We start from the raw sequence: 17,230 nt of genomic DNA, 5'->3' as shown, positions 1-17,230 counted from the left end.
CCCTAGAAATGCATCCATTTCTTTCAGATTGTCAAATTTGTTGGTGTAATGTTGCTCATATTATGTTCTTATAATTGTGTGTGTTTCTTTTGTGTTGGTTGTGATCTCTCCTTTTTCAATCATTATATTTATTTGGGTCCTATCTCTATTCTTTTTGATAAGTCTGGCCAAGGGTTTATCAATCTTACTGATTCTTTCAAAGAACCAGCTCCTAGTTTCGTTGATTTGTTCTATTGTTTTTTTCACTTCTATTTCATTGATTTCTGCTCTGTTCTTTATGATTTCTCTTCTCCTGCTGGGTTTAGGCTTTTTGTTGTTCTTTCTCCAGCTCCTTTAGGTGTAGGGTTAGGTTGTGTATTTGAGAATTTTCTTGTTTCTTGAAGAAGGCTTGTACCGCTATATATTTTCCTCTCAGGACTGCCTTTGCTGTGTCCCACAGATTTGGAACTGTTGTGTTTTCATTATCATTTGTTTCCATGAATTTTTTCAATTCTTCTTTAATTTCCTGGTTGACCCATTCATTCTTTAGAAGGATGCTCTTTAGTCTCCATGTATTTGGGTTCTTTCCAAATTTCCTCTTGTGATTGAGTTCTAGCTTCAGAGCATTGTGGTCTGAAAATATGCAGGGAATGATCCCAATCTTTTGATACCGGTTGAGACCTGATTTAGGCCCCAGGATGTGATCTATTCTGGAGAATGTTGCATGTGCCCTAGAGAAGAATGTTTATTCTGTTACTTTGGGAGGGAATCTTCTGAATATATCTGTGATGTCTATCTGGTCTAGTGTGTCATTTAAGGCCTTTATTTCCTTGTTGATCTTTTGCTTGGATGATCTGTTCATTTCAGTGAGGGGAGTGTTAAAGTCCCCTACTATTACTGTATTATTGTCTATGTGTTTCTTTGATTTTGTTATTAATTGGTTTATTATTTGGTTCATATATTGGGCTGCTCCCATGTTAGGGGCATAGATATTTAAAATTGTTAGATCTTCTTGTTGGACAAACCCTTTGAGTATAAGATAGTGTCCTTCTTCATCTCTTAGTATAGTCTTTGGCTTAAAATCTAATTGATCTGATATAAGGATTGCATCCCCTGCTTCCTTCTGATGTCCATTAGCATGGTAAATTGTTTTCCACCCCCTCACTTTAAATCTGGAGGTGTGTTCAGGTCTAAAATGAGTTTCTTGTAGGCAGCACATTGATGGGTTTTGTTTTTTTATCCATTCTGATACCCTTTGTCTTTTGATTGGGGCATTTAGCCTATTTCCAATCAGGGTAACTATTGAGAGATATGAATTTAGTGTCATTGTATTGCCTGTAAGGTGACTGTTACTGTATATTGTCTCTGTTCCTTTTTGTTCTACTACTTTTAGGCTCTCTCTTTGCTTAGAGGACCCCTTTCGATATTTCCTGTAGAGCTGGTTTTGTGTTTGCAAACTCTATTAGTTTTCATTTGACTTGGAAGCTTTTTATCTCACCTTTTATTTTCAATGATAACCTAGCTGGCTATAGTATTCTTGGTTGCATGTTTTTCTCATTTAGTGCTCTGAATATATCATGCCAGCTCTTTCTGGCCTGCCAGGTCTCTGTGTTTAAGTCTTGTGCCAATCTAATATTTTTACCATTGTATGTTACAGACTTTTTTCCTGGGCTGCTTTCAGGATATTCTCTTTGTTGTTAAAATTTGTAAATTTTACTATTAAGTGAAGGGGTATGGACCTATTCTTACTGATTTTGAGGGGGTTCTCTGCACCTCCTGGATTTTGATGCTTGTTCCCTTTGCCATTAAGTAAATTCTCTCCAATAATTCTCTCCAATATACCTTCTGCTTCCCTCTCTCTTTCTTCTTCTTCTGGAACCCGAATTATTCTAATGTTGTTTTGTCTTATAGTGTCACTTATCTCTTGAATTCTCCCCTTGTGGTCCAGTATTTGTTTGTCTCTCTTTTGCTCAGCTTCTTAATTCTCTGTCATTTGGTCTTCTATATCACTAATTCTTTCTTCTGCCTCATTTATCCTAGCAGTAAGAGCCTCCATTTTTTATTGCACCTCATTAATAGTTTTTTTTATTTCAACTTGGTTAGATTTTAGTTCTTTTATTTCTCCAGAAAGGGCTTTTATCTCTCCGGAAAGAATTTCTCTAATATCTTCCATGCTTTTTTGAGCCTGGCAAGAATCTTGAGAATCATCATTCTGAACTCTAGATCTGCCATATTACCAATGTCTGTATTGATTATGTCCCTAGCCTTCGATACTGCGTCTTGTTCTTTTTTTGTGTGTGGTGAGTTTTTCTGCCTTGCATTTTGTGTGGATAAGAATATATGAAGGAGCAAATAGCCTACTAAAAGGGTGACAAAGACCCCAAGAAAATGTGCCTTAGCAAAATCAGAGGAGACCTCAAATCATGGGAGGGAGAAAGGGGATAAATGGAAGTTCAGAAAAAAAATTAAAGAAAAAAATAAAGAAAAAAAATAAAGAAGAAAAAATATATATATATTTTCTTCTAATATATATATTAGTCTAATATATATATATATATATATATATATATTAGACTGGTGACTAGAACAGAGTCACCCACTTAATTTTTGTGAGTATTTTGGTCTCTTAGAAGAAGCTACCTCCCAAAATTTTAAAGAATGAAAAACATATATAAAAGTAATCACAATGAAGGGATAGAATATGCCTATACAGATGAGAAAAGAAAATTTAATTTTGAAAAAAGGCGTTAATAAAGTAAGTTGGTTCGGAGAATAAAGAAAAAATAAAGTGGAGAGAATTTGCTCAGGCTGGAGACTAGAACAAGCCTTGAGCTAGATTTAGGGTATATTTTGTTCTAGTAGAAGAAGTTATACCTCAAAATTTTTAGGAGAAAAAAACCCTATGTGTATACAAAAAATAAAGTTAGATACAATGAAGAATAAAATATGACTATAAGAATGAAGGTTTGAAAAAGATTATTAATTTTTTATGAAAGGTATTGTTAAGATAAACTAGTTAAAATGTTAAAAGAGGAAAGAGGAAATAAAATTTAGCAGAAGAAAAAAAATAAAATTAAAAAAAATTAATTAACTGCAAGACTAAAGAATCATGGGGAGAAAGCTATGAATTCCATGCTTTGCTTTCTCCTCCTCTGGAATTCCCCTGTTCTTCTTGGTAAGTGAACTTGGTCTTGGCTGGATTTCTTGTTGATCTTCTGGGGGAGGGGCCTGTTGTAGTGATTTTCAAGTGTCTTTGCCTGAGGCAGAATTGTACCACCCTTACTAAGGGCCAGGCTAACTAATCCACTCAGGTTTGCTTTCGGAGGCTTTTGTTCCCTGAATGCTTTCGGTAGAGTTCTGGAGGACGGGAATGAAAATGGCAGCCTCCCAATCTCCAGCCTGGAGGAGCCAAGAGCTGGGAGCCCCACTCCTCAGTGTGCCCTCAGACAAAAGTGCTCAATCACTCCTGTCCCCCTGGCCTCTGGCCGCACTCTGAGCTCCCTTTCAAGGTAACCCCTAGTTGAGAACTCACTCCTTGGCTCTGTCTCTGTAGCCAGCTTCCCCACTCTAATACCTGTGAGCTCTGTGAAACTCAGACACCCCCGATCCTTCTGTTACCCTGTGGGACCTGGGGCCACGCTGACCCTGCATGGGCTTCACCCTGGTTTAGCCTCTGGAAGGATGTCCCTCAGTGGAGCAGACTTTTAAATGTCCTGATTTTGTGCTCTGTTGTTCTGCCACTTGCCGGGAGCTGGCCTCTCCCCCTGCAGTCTTCTTCCCGTCGCTTTGGGTTCACTTCTCCACTTGTCCTACCTTTCAGAAAGTGGTCGATTTTCTATTTCTAGAATTATTGTTCTTCTTCTCTTTGATCTCCTGCTGGATTTGTAGGTATTCACAATGGTTTGATAAGCTGTCTAGCTGATCTCCTGCTACCTGATGTCATCTCAGCCTGCTACTTCTCTGCCATCTTGACTTCTCCTCCTCTATCTTTTGTTGTATTAGTTCACCAATTTAATCCCTAAGTGGCATGTATTGTAAACGGTCATCACAAATGTCATCTTCTTAATACATTAATTATACCTTCCATTTAAATGACAACTTTTCCCTCTGAGTTTTGTTTCTGTTTCTGAAATGAAGTAGAAGAACAAATTTCTTTGAATATATTCCTTCTGTGTCTGGTACACAGTAGGCATCCATGAAATATTTGCTCAACTTGATGTACTATGAGAAAATCCCATTTTAAGAAATCTGGTTATATTGGATCAGGCTGATCCTTGGCAAAATTGTGGTATCAATTAAATATGTAACACTCTAGCCTCCCCTCTCCTCTCTATTCCCTAAGTCACTCCCCTCATTTATTCATTCTCTATCAGTCAAATACTTGTGTGCTTCCGTAAATTCCTTTGGTCAGGAAAGTCAGTTGATAGATAAATTCAATAACAATAAGGGAGAAATGAAAGGATGTGTTACATTTTCTAGAGAGTTGGATTCTGTTTAGGTAGAGCAGTGAATCTCAAAGTGTGGTGCCTGGCTGGTACATGCAGCATCACTATTACCTGCATACTTGCTGGAAATCCAAGTTTGGGGCCATGATTTTTTAGTAAAATTATGTAAATTTTTTGGCAAACCAAATCTGTGTATTAATTAGCCCTACAGGCAATACTGATATATTGAAGTTCAAGAACTTAAGGTAGAAGTTAGAACTTTTTACTTTAGAACATCATGCAATATCATATGTGAACATTGTGGGTAGTAATTTTATGTTTGGGGACTTCTTGTTCTCCTTTACAATATTATCACTGTGTAGAAGGAACTTAGCCATATGACCTGCTTGCTTAGTTAGATTCTAAATGCAGGTCAAGGAATGGCTCTTTGTACACCAAACCTAATGAGTTAGTAGAATAGGCTGTAGCCTAGTAGACATGATTTGAGGTCTGTTAGATAAGGCTGAAGAATTAGATTCAATTTTTTGATTGTCATATTCCCTGACACTTCACCATTGGAGATTCAATTAATAGCTTTCTATGAAAGTGTTTAGAGGAGTATACTTTCAACCAATATAAAAAATATAAAAATAATATTCTGTTGAGAATAAGAACCGGTAGGACTGGCCACAGTGTGACATCTGGAAATAGGATATAGGGTCAAAGACAAATATTACTAACTGCAAAATGCTGGTCCCATTTCTGTGTACCGTATTTAATGATGTTGTTGTTTCTCACTATGAGCCTGAGAGCTCCAAGCAAAGTCCTGATTTGGGCAGTCTTCTTATACAACCCATTCGCTAGTATTTTTTAAATAAACTTTCCAGTCCCTTTGTAACTCTTTAATAGATACAAAATTATAAAGGGATGCTTATATTCTAATGATAAAACATTTTAATTCTAGAGACTAATTAGAGAATATAGTTACAGATTTTCTAGGAATGGACAAAAAGTCATTTGAAACTGGATTACCATATCCTGCTTTAAGCAATTCCCAAGCCACATGCTTCACTCAGTTCACAGATCATCAGCAGAAGGTAATGTAAAGTTAAAAAGAAACTTATTAAAAGTTCCCAGAATTAAATGAAGCTGACATGGCCCTTAGATTTCAGTTAAATGTTTCCAGGGTACAATCACTATTGTTTGACAGTACAGATGCAGAACAGAACATGGTGTGTATTTACCTCCTTCTCAAATGCTCCAACATTTAGCACTTACAATTGCATGACTTTCAATAATCTGTACATATCTAAATGTAAGTAAAACATTTATTTTGGCTATTTGGGACAGTTTAGCAGAAAAAAAGCCCTGTGGAGACTGATTTGAATCATTTTCAGGGGTGTGATGCCAAAAAGTCTTCATGAATCTAAGAATAGCACAACAGCTACATCCAAACACAAGAATATGCACATGGTAGCCATTCATTTGATAGTTTGCCTTTATAAGTATGGGAAGACACTTCTTTTTCTTTTTAGTATAGCATGAAGGAATGCCAAAACAACCAACATTTCATGTCAGATAGCAAAACTAGTGAAGAAGCTCTTTCCCAAATCACAGGCTAAATAAGAAATATCATTAACTCAAATATTCAGCATTTAATTTTTTAATAATAAACTACCTGACTCTCACTAAAAGCCTTAATGTCCTTGTCTCTCTTCTTTTGGGAGGGCTTAGGTGAATTTAAGGACCTAGAAGATAGGCCATTTGTCTCCTGGCCATTAGCTGGCTAAATATTGAAATAAATCAGCCTAGCAACAGCACTTCTGCATCACAAACCCAGCCCCAGGCATAGTTATTTGAAGAGCTCTGTCACTTCAAAGTGTACAAAGTCCCTTTCCTTTGATGAAGATGTACCAGGGTAGCTGTTTTAGAAAGACTTGCTTCAGACTTGTCTAAAAATGTTTTCTGCAGTTGACCATGGGTGAGGGTCTAAATACTTCTTAGAGACATGAATTTTATTCTTAGCAACCAGTGTTGTTCTCTAAGTCAGGAATTGAGCTGTAGGGTCAATGAAACTTAAATTCTGAACCTTCAGTCATACTTACATTCCTGGCCTCTGTTGCCCTTTGATTGCAGGCAACTTTTTCCTCACTGACTTCTATGCACTTGAAAAGTCCTCAGTGAATGAGTATGGCAAGTCGTGTAACAGCATCAACTAGTGTGTAATGTGTTCTTTTTAGTCTATATGTAAGATATCCCTTGGTCTTTGAATAAGGTACTGGACTTTTTTTTATGCTCATATGACAATGTTCTTGGAGTCTCATGGCCTTACTGCTTAATGGGTAGGTCAACATAAAACCCACCTATGGTGGCAGCCAGATGTGATTCTTAGGGAATAACATTAGTTTACTCATCCACATTGACACTTTTAATTCCGGCAAACATTACCTGATACTCATGAGGCCATCCCCTGACCTTTATTACTTCCTTGGGAAGAATACTACAAATTCTCTCTGTGACTTCTCATGTTTCAACTAGGTAAGCCAAAGCTTGCAACTGAGATCCAATAACAGTGTACACATTGAAGGAAAAAAATATATATACGACAGAAAATAACCAAATCCCTAACATTCAGTATGCAGCAAAATTGTTTCCAAGTTCCTGCCATGATGAATGTCCTTTGTCCCCAGCTTTAGCAAAATCCACGTGTTACCTATTTGTAAAGAACTACTAGTGCTAACACTTCCACCTGAGCTTTCTAGACACCTTAAAAAAGCCAGATTCAGGCAGTGTTGAGATAGTCACATTAAAGGACAAAAACAACTAGCCATTTTGCCTTTGGAGCATACCCTTTTTTCAATAAAAACTCTAGTATTTCTGACTTGAGGAGCTGGTCATGGTACTTCTCATGATACATGAGGTTCTCATAATGCATCAAACATAATGTTGATTTCCATATTTCTTAGAAGATGAGGTGGACCTGGCATAGGATAAGGGTTCATGAAGGCTGGTGGCCTCCCCTTCTTGTCATGTCGGCCTCAGGCACAAATTCAACAGGAAAGTTGCTTAAGACTGGCACTAGGGACAGAGCTAATTATGGTAAATATTATACAGCTCTTAATTAGAACCTGGATATGCTGCCTGACAGACTTTAATTTCTGGAAAAAAATATAAGAGAGAAACTTCCGTTAGTTTTTTTTTTTTTTTAAAGATTTTTTATTTATTTATTTGACAGATAGAGATCACAAGTAGGGAGAGAGGCAGGCAGAGAGAGAGAGAGAGAGGAGGAAGCAGGCTCCCCGCCAAGCAGAGAGCCCGACGCGGGACTCGATCCCAGGACCCAGGACCCCGAGATCATGACCTGAGCTGAAGGCAGCAGCTTAAACCACTGAGCCACCCAGGCGCCCCAGTTTTGTTTTTTTTAAAGATTTTATTTTATTTATTTGACAGAGATCACAAGTAGGGAGAGAGGCAGGCAGAGACAGAGAGAGGAGGAAGCATGCTCCCTGCCAAGCAGAGAGCCCGATGCGGGGCTCAATCCCAGGACCATGGGATCATGACCTGAGCGAAAGGCAGAGGCTTTAACACACTGAGCCACCCAGGCGCCCCTTCCGTTAGTTTTTTTAAAGAAAAAAACTCATCAGTTTCAGCTTGACCTATTATTTCCAATGCCCCATGTGCAAACAACTTACATGATAAAAAGCAGCTGGAAACTGAACCTATAAAAAAATAAATCACAGTCTGACACGGGCTTAAAACCAATTGGAGAGACGAGATACATAGGGAGGAGAGAAGTTCTCCAGTTACCAAATCTGAGAAATGCTTCCAGTTTTTTCTCAGCCATCCTGGGAACTATACAAGCTAATAGGCAAGTTGCCAGTTTTACACATCCACTCTTTTAAAAATTGGGGGTAATATAGGGTAATATCAACTTGTGTCATTCTGCTCTTCTAATATTCCCTACCATCCCAAAAATGAAGTGATATTTTAATGCCCTTATATTCATTTCCTCCACACACACCCCGCCTTGGCTACTATGATAAACATGTTTGGAAAAAGGTGTTAATGGCAGATAAAGACAGTTCATTCTTATTCCCAGGCATTTTTCTACATTCTTGTTGCCTTAAGACTGACAAATAAGAATTTGAATTCAAATCAATGCAGTAAGGACTTGGCTTAGGGGATTTTTCACTGCCTTTTCCTCCTATTCAAGAATCAATTATTTAAGAGCTTTCCAGCTATACATCTCATGTGCCACCCCACACTCCTACAGTCCCCAAGCCCCATCAAGCAGAAAATGAATAAAAATTAACCCAGAGTTTAACTTTGCAGATTTCACTGCCCAAAGTCTTGAGATTCAAAGGAAGAGTTAATTTAAACATTTTTATAGCTTAGTACACCCCACTCCTAGTTCTTTCTTTGCTATTTAAACAAAGATTTGACATTTCTAATTAGGAAGTTTCACATCCAGGCAAGAGGAATTTACCCCCAGCTGGGAAAACATAGCTTAGTAAGAGTTTGACATCAGCCCTCATTGATCTGAAGATTATCTCTGGTTTGAGAATGAAGAGCCTCTGGGAGACTGGGGAGGGGAAACAAATGTGGGAAAGTGTGGAAATGCTTTCTTTAACTTTGGGGTTAGGTGGATAAAGTCTGGCAATCAGAGACTTGGGAGCAGAAATCGTTTTTTCTTCTTCCCCTTGCTGCAACCTTCCTCTCCCAGCTCCTCTTTTCAATATTTCGGAATCTGAACTTGCTAAAGGAAGACAAAGAACTTGTTGATCATAGTGATTGGAAAGATTTTCATATTGTTTTAACTTCATTGACAAAATGGCTTATTGCTTTGTGGTTTTCAGAGGTATTTGAGTTAAATGGGAGAGCACTCAAGAAAGTTTCCCAGGGGGGCACCTGGGTGGCTCAGTGGGTTAAAGCCTCTGCCTTTGGCTCAGGTCATGAACCCAGGGTTCTGGGATCGAGCCCCATATCGGGCTCTCTGCTCCGCGGGGAGCCTGCTTTCTCCTCTCTCTCTGCCTGCCTCTCTGCCTTGTTGTGATTTCTCTGTCAAATAAATTTTTAAAAAAAAAGTTTCCCAGGACTGAGTGTATTAGTGATTCTACCAGAATGATCATCATCAGGAAGCCTATCTCCAAACTGAGAACCATATACAGGTTATCTTTTTTGTATTTTACTTGGTTTCTTCTTTTGGCACCTTTGACACACAAAGATTTCCCATTATCTATGTCTTTCCTCTTTGGCTTAGGAACTTCATATCATGCCCTTTATGTCCAGACTGAGTGCTTGTGGCTTGGTTCACCTCCCCTACAGGACGCCTAATGGCAGGATGTATCTTCACTATAGTGGAATGTCTTCTTTATGAAGGAGAAAACTCTGGTCCCTAAACTTCTTAGCCCAAGCATTCAGGGGCATCTCTGGGAAGTGAAGTCCATGCTTCTCATTCCAGACCTGTCTAGAGGCCACTCTAGTTTCTCTTGGGATTATCCTGCTCTATTCCTGACCCTGCTATCACTGTAGATGGTTATGTGACATAAGTACTTAACTTAGTTTTGAGCTTAACTTAGTGTTGAGCTAGTCTTCAGTGAGCTATACTTCTTTAACTGCTAGAACTTGTAAGATTTCTCAACTCCCATACCTTAGAGTTGTCCTGAGAAGTCTTGTCAGGGACACCACTCAGGGCTCAACTTGTTTACCAAGAGAGATTGACAGTGCCTTGAGACAGGACTTGTGAATGTTGAATCTTCCTTTACTTAGGACTAGTTCTTGTATCACCTATGAAATTGTAGTATTCCTTTGGTCACCTCTTTCTAGAGGATTATTTTAATTTTATATTGGAAATGTGACAAGATTACCATCTACATGTCTAATAAATCATGGAATTCTTATGTAAATTAACTTAGTGCCCTACAGCTTTAGAAAAATACAGAAATTTAACATAAAATATAGAAAATTTGATATAGAAAAGTGATAAACATATTAATGGAAGAGAACCTTGCTACTATGTGATCCTTTTAAAGTAAACTTTCAGGGATAATATCCTTGCCTTTGAATCATAGCTTAAAAATGGCTAAGGTGTTGGGATAGTTTTATACTGTCAAAGTGAACTTAGGAGATATTTATGAATATTTAAGGCTTCAGAAGTCCCTTGACCACTTTAAATAGGTAGTCACCTGCATTTTCTATATATAAGGCAACATTGGTCTAATGATGAAACAAGTAAGAGAAGTGTTAACACTAGATTTGGTGAATTAAAAAAGGATCCATAATCCTTTCTGGGGAGACTCAGGGTCAGGTGGGTGAGTATCAAAGTTCAAACTAAAGTTCAGACTAAAGGTCAGCATTAAGTGAAAAAACCAGTGTGTTATGAGAAGTGAAAAGTCAGGCAAGTCCTTCTAGCAGGAACCCAATTATACAAGAACCAGATAGCAAAACTATTAGAGGATCAGGATCATAGTCTTGGCAAATTCTTGGGTATTAGATGATCTTCAGGAGTTAGAAGAGAAGAAAATAGATGGTAGGGTATTAGCCAACCAGTTAGGACCCAAGAATCAGACACATCCAAACTAGTGAGTTAGGTAGAAGAGGACACAATTCAAAGCACCAGTGACATGAGACAGAAGATTTAGTCAGCTTACAGGTTTTGATATATTTTCTAGGAAGGGAGAGCTCATTTTCTAAGTCTAGGTGTGGACAAAGAAATAACCGAAAGCTGATGACTGGAATGGGGAGTGAAAACCTGGAGTGACAGCCAGTTCTTCATAGAACTTGAATTACCTATTTTGTCTCCCTTCCAAAAAGTAAAATGTCCCCTTGTCCAGTGCTTAGCACATAGTGGGCATTTGGTTTATGCTGTATAAATAAATGACTATTTTATGAACAATATAAGGATCCTAAATAAATTTATTTGCTTTAATTATAAGAGTTATTTATTTACAAGTAACTAAGTCCATGAGGGCACCCAGACCAGGTCTACCCAGTACACTCTCTGCCTCGCACAGTGCCAGGTTATATTAAGTACTAGATGAATATTTGTTAAATGAATGAATGTAAACATATGTAAAGGTTCCAGTTGGATTCCATGGGCTAATCCCAACAACCTGGCAGCTGTTTATGAGTACTGTACTATGTTCTTGGTCTTTTCTGGTGTTCTGATAATGTGGTATAGGGCAGGGGAAGACCATGCAGGGTTGTCTATCTTGAATTTAAAAGATGAGAATTGATGGGTGGTGCCTTGTCTTTGGTTGTGCATCTGACTCTTGGTTTTGGCTTAAGTCATGATCTCATGGGCATGAGATCAAGCCCTGCATGGGGCTCCATGCTCAACAGGGAAACTACTTGAAGATTCTTTCCCTCTGCCATGCCCCCCTCAAATAAATAAATAAATATTTTTTAAAATGGTGGGAGTGGGGCATATTTTATCTGGATAGAAAAAGGAGCCTTATATCTAGAGCACTGTGCAGTGTTGTAATTTATCTGAATCCTATAGAATACAGTAACTTTTTAGGATGATAGAGATGGTGCTATTGTGGGGATAAGTAGAGTTAAAATATGATTAAAATTATGTAAGTTTGATTTGTAAAGAACAGTTCAAGAGTATGTTATATTGTAAAGCAGTACAAATATGAGGAGATAGCATTATGAATTCATGTTTCAGAATTGTTAAAGACACTTTGTAATGATGACTATATCTACACAATTCACCTTGATGGTAAGAAGCATAAATAATGACTTGGAAGAATCAAGGGATATGGATTCAATTTGGGCCTAAATTATCAATGTAAGATATGCATGTGCTTTCCCATTCAGGATAGCAAGCAAACTCTCTTTTCTTTGTTGAAGCAAGAGTAAGGAGAGCTGGGAAAGTGAACAAAACGGTAATCATCCAAGTTTTTCTTGGAAGCTTTAGCCTTCCCTTTTTGCTCCTTTTGCCCCTTGGAGTATTCATCTCCTTCAAATTCTTAGTTTTCCACTGTTTCTGTTCTGCTGTGTTCTACCTTTCTACCTTAATAAGTCAGGAAATGATTTGATCACTTTACTTTCATGACATTCTGTGATGATGATTTTTCTGCCAGGTTTTGTTTGTACTTCACTTAAATTCAAATCAATGACTATAGAGCATCTACAGCATATAAGTTACCAAGCAGACTAGATATAGTAGATATAAAGGCTAATTGGTCATGGTCCCATCCTCACGAAATTAACAGCTTAATATTTAAATGGAAGAGATGAAAGACAGGCTCTAGGATAACTCAAAGTAATACTGTAAAACATGCTATAAATAAAATTCAAACAAAATATAACAGGAGTATATGAGATGTAGATTATTCTTAGTGTATTCTTAGTGGACTTCAAAGTTTATTACATAGGAAATGGGGATGTTGGAGAAAGGTGTTATGAGAAGAAGGAACAACAAGGGAAAGGTATACTAAAAGCAAAGTATAGGACATGTTCCAAGAACAGTGAGGAGTTTCATGTGGCTAGAATATGAGGGTACATGAAAAGCATGTTATGGGAGATGGTTATTGGGAAGAATAGTTTAATAGATTTCATTCTTCAGTTTTTTGCCATGTTTTCCTTTTAATTTATTTATTTTTTTATTTTTAAAATTTTAGTTCCAGTTAACATATAGTATTAAATTATTTTCAGGTATACAATATAGTAATTCAACAGTTCCATACATCATCTGGTGCTCATCATGACAAGTACACTCCTTAATTCCCACCACCTACTTAACCTAACCCCTACTCCTCCCCTCTGGTAACCATCAGATTCTTTTCTATAACTAAAAGTCTGTTTCTTGCTTTGTTTCTCTCTCTCAATTTTTTTTTCCTTTTACTCATTGGTTTTGTTTCTTAAATTCCACATGAGTGAAATCACATGGTATTTGTCTTTCTCTTACTGACTTATTTCACTTAGCATTATACTCTCTAGCTCTATTCATGTTATTGCAAATGGCAAGATTTCATTCTTTTTTATGGCTGACTAGTATCCCATTACATATAGAGACCACAACTTCTTTACCCATTTATTATTCAATGGACACTTGAGCTTCTTCCATCATCTTGGCTATTGTAAATAATGCTGCTATAAGCACAGGCAGGTATGCATACCTTTGGATTAGTGTTCCATATACTTTGGGTAAATACCCAGTAGTGTAACTGCTGGATTATAAAGTTAGTTCTATTTTTAACTTTTTGAGGAAATGCCACTGTGGAAAACAGTAATCCATCAACTGTTTTTGAAAAGAGGGTCTCTAATTTAGGAAGGTAAATCTGATGGGATTATCAGTGTTGGGTTAAAGTGGGGAAGACTGAAGGAAGGGAAACAGTTATGTAGCTACTATAACTATTTAGATGATATGTGATGATACCTTGAACCAATCTACTAGCAGAGAAGATGGAATAGTAGGACAGATAAAATGAGAGGGGGAAGAAGACCTACAAAATTTTAGTGACTAACTAGGACAGATAGATGAAGGGGAGGGAGGCTTTAAAGATGATGCCTTTAAATCATGATCAATTGGCAGAAGGGTAATTCATAAATCAAAGTTGGAATTATGGGAGCAATTTGTTGGGGAGATAGGCGAGAAGAACATATTGGGACATGTTGAACTTAGTTGTTACTTGTATATTCAGATAGAGGTGGAAATGTATATAGTGTGATTCTCAGGAGAAGAATCAGAAAGAAAAATATAGATTTAGGAGATATTATCATAGATGTGACCGATTATAGGACTGGTGGCATCACTAAAAGTGGGTGTCTAGTATGAAAAGAGAAGATTGATGACATTTCCTTGTAGAACTCTATATTCAGGAACTAGGAGGAGGAAGAGCTCAAAAAAGTATATCTAAACAAGAGTAATCAAAGAAATGTGGTAATGAGATAAATATACAGTCACTAACCCATCTGTTTCTTGAGGGCAGGGGCTTTGTTGTATTCATTATTATTTATCAATATAATAATTGCTCAAGAAATACTTGACAAATGGATGAATGAATATCACAGAAGCCAATGGGGAAAACTTCTTTTCACAAAAGATAAATGTGGACAAATATGGTGTGAAGTTGAAGAGAATTGCATTTGGGAATAACACTAAATTTGGTAATAAAAAGATCATTCATTGGTAACTTGGTCAGAACAGTATCTATGGAAAGGTGAGGGCAGAAACCAGATTAAAGTAATTAGAGTAGCAAATTCCCCCTTCTCTGCATCCTCATCAATATCTGTCATTTCCCAACTTGTTAATTGTAACCATTCTGACTGGTGTGAGGTGATTTCAGAGAAAGACAATTGTCATATGATCTCTCAGATATGAGGAATTTGAGAGGCAGGGTGAGGAGTTGTGGGGGGTAGGGAAGGAAAAAAATGAAATAAGATGGGATCAGGAGGGAGACAAACCATAAGAGATTCTAAATCTCATAAAACAAACTGAGGGTTGCTGGGTGTGGGGAGGGGAGGAATAGGGTGGTTGGGTCATGGACATTGGGGAAGGTATGTGATATGGTGAGTGTTGTGAAGTGTGTAAGCCTGTTGATTCATAGACCTGTACCCTTGGGGCAAATAATACATTATATGTTAATAAAAATAACTTTAAAAAACCTCTAAATGGATGAAAGACCTCAATGTGAGACAAAAATCCATCAAAATCCTAGAGAATATAGGCAGTAACCTCTTTGACTTTAGCCGCAAGAACTTCTTACTAGACAGGCCTCTAAAAGCAAGGGGGAAAAGGCAAAAATGAACTCTTAGGACTTCATCAATATAAAAACTTTTGCACAGCAAGGGAAACAATCAACAAAACTAAAAGGCAACCTACAGAGTGGGAGAAGATATTTGCAAATGTCTTATCAGATTAAGGGCTAATATTAAAATTCTATAAAGAGTTTATTAAACTCAACATCCAAAAAACAAAACAAAACAAAAATCCAATCAAGAAATGGGCAGAAGACATGACTGGACATTTCCCCAAAGAAGAACTACAAGTGGCTAACAGACATATGAAGTAATGCCCACTATCACTCAGCATCAGATACTAGCATGCAAATCAAAGCCACAATGAGATATCACTTCACATCAGTCAGAAAGGCTAAAGTTAACAACTCAGGAAACAACAGATATTCACAGGAATGTGGAGAAAGCTCACCATATTACACTGCTGGTGAGAATGCAAGCTAGTACAGCCACTCTGGAAGAGTATGGAGATTCCCCAAAAAGTTAAAAATAGAACTACCCTACAACCCAGCCATTGCATCACCAGGTATTTATCCAAAGGATACAAACAGTGATTCAAATGGACCCATGTTTCCCAATGTTTATAGAAGCAATGTCCATAGTTCCCAAACTATGGAAAGAGCCCAGATGTCCTTCAATGGATGAATGCATAAAGAAGATGTGGGGTATATATGTACAATGGAATATTACCCCACCATCAAAAAGAATGAAATATTACCATTTACATCCAGATGGTTGGAACTAGAGGTTATTATACTAAGCAAAATAAGTCAGGGAAGGGTAAATACCATATGATTTCACTCATATGTGGAACTTAAGAAACAAAACAAATGAACATAGGGGAAGGGAAAGAAATATAAAATAAGATGAAAACAGAGAGGGAGACAAACCATAGGAGACTATTAACTACAGGAAACAAACTGAGGGTTTATGGAGGGGAAGTGGAAGAGGATGGGGTAATTGGGTGATAGGCCTTAAGGAGGGCATTTGATGTAATGGGCACTGGGCATTGTATGCAACTGATGAATCACTAAATTCTACCCCTGAAACTAGTAATACATTGTATGTTAACTAAATTGAACTTAAATAAAATTTAAAAAATAATACATATGAAATGGTTTTTTGTCCCCCAGAGAAGTGGATGGAAGAGGTCATCTGTTGATGTTTAAAGCTTGGGGGCCTTGAGAAAAGTGGGATATATTTTGTTTAGGTACCTTGAAAAATTTCCCCAAGTAGACTAGACTGCTGAAAAATAAAACATTATCAATCAGCGCTAAAAGTCTGGTCACTGTTGGATAGCAAGGATTCATGTAAAAGAGCCCATCATGTTAGTCACGTAATTTTCTCCAGCAATGCTTATACAACCAGAAGTAGGAAAAGATAAATGGGTATTTGAATAATCTTATTAAACAGTTTTTTTTGGAGCTTGGTGGAAAGACATACCTGAAAGACAAAGGAGTGAGGGATTTGAGGATAACTGGTGAAAGAACATGATTCAGTATTTTTCCCATTTTTTTGAGCATCTTGTACACCAAACTCACTGTGATAGATGCTTTTCCTTCATGTCCTACTTTAAATCTCATGATATACCTGATAGATGAAGTTATTATTATTATAGCATCCTATATATGGATAATGAAACCTTGGCTCAGAAATGTTGCCTATGTTTCACAGCTAGATTGAAAGCAAGTTGGAATATAAAACCCTGTCTCACTATCTCCAAATAGCATAAACTTTAAATCTTTAGCAGTTGAATGCATTTGTTGTCTTCTTTACTGTTAAAGGGATATTATTTGGGGCTGGGGGATAAGGGATTAAGGATATTTGGGAGCTAGAGAGGCTTTAGCTTTGTCTTTGAAAGTGTTAACATCCCTTTCCTTGTTATATCTGATGGTAGCTCCCTTATGCTTAGGGGCCTGGATCAAAGAAATGAGTCCATTCCTAAGATGATCCTTCTTCTACTTGCCAGGGGGTTGTGCATTAGAATGCTTCAATTATGAAGTCAGAATGATCTGGGTATGAATCTAGTTACATACTAATTGTGAAACCTTGAATAACTTATTTTTTTTTTTTTATAATTA

Source organism: Meles meles, chromosome X (genome assembly GCF_922984935.1).
Source record: "Meles meles chromosome X, mMelMel3.1 paternal haplotype, whole genome shotgun sequence".
NCBI classification, from domain to species: domain Eukaryota; kingdom Metazoa; phylum Chordata; class Mammalia; order Carnivora; family Mustelidae; genus Meles; species Meles meles.
Note: the sequence above shows the minus strand (reverse complement) of the source record.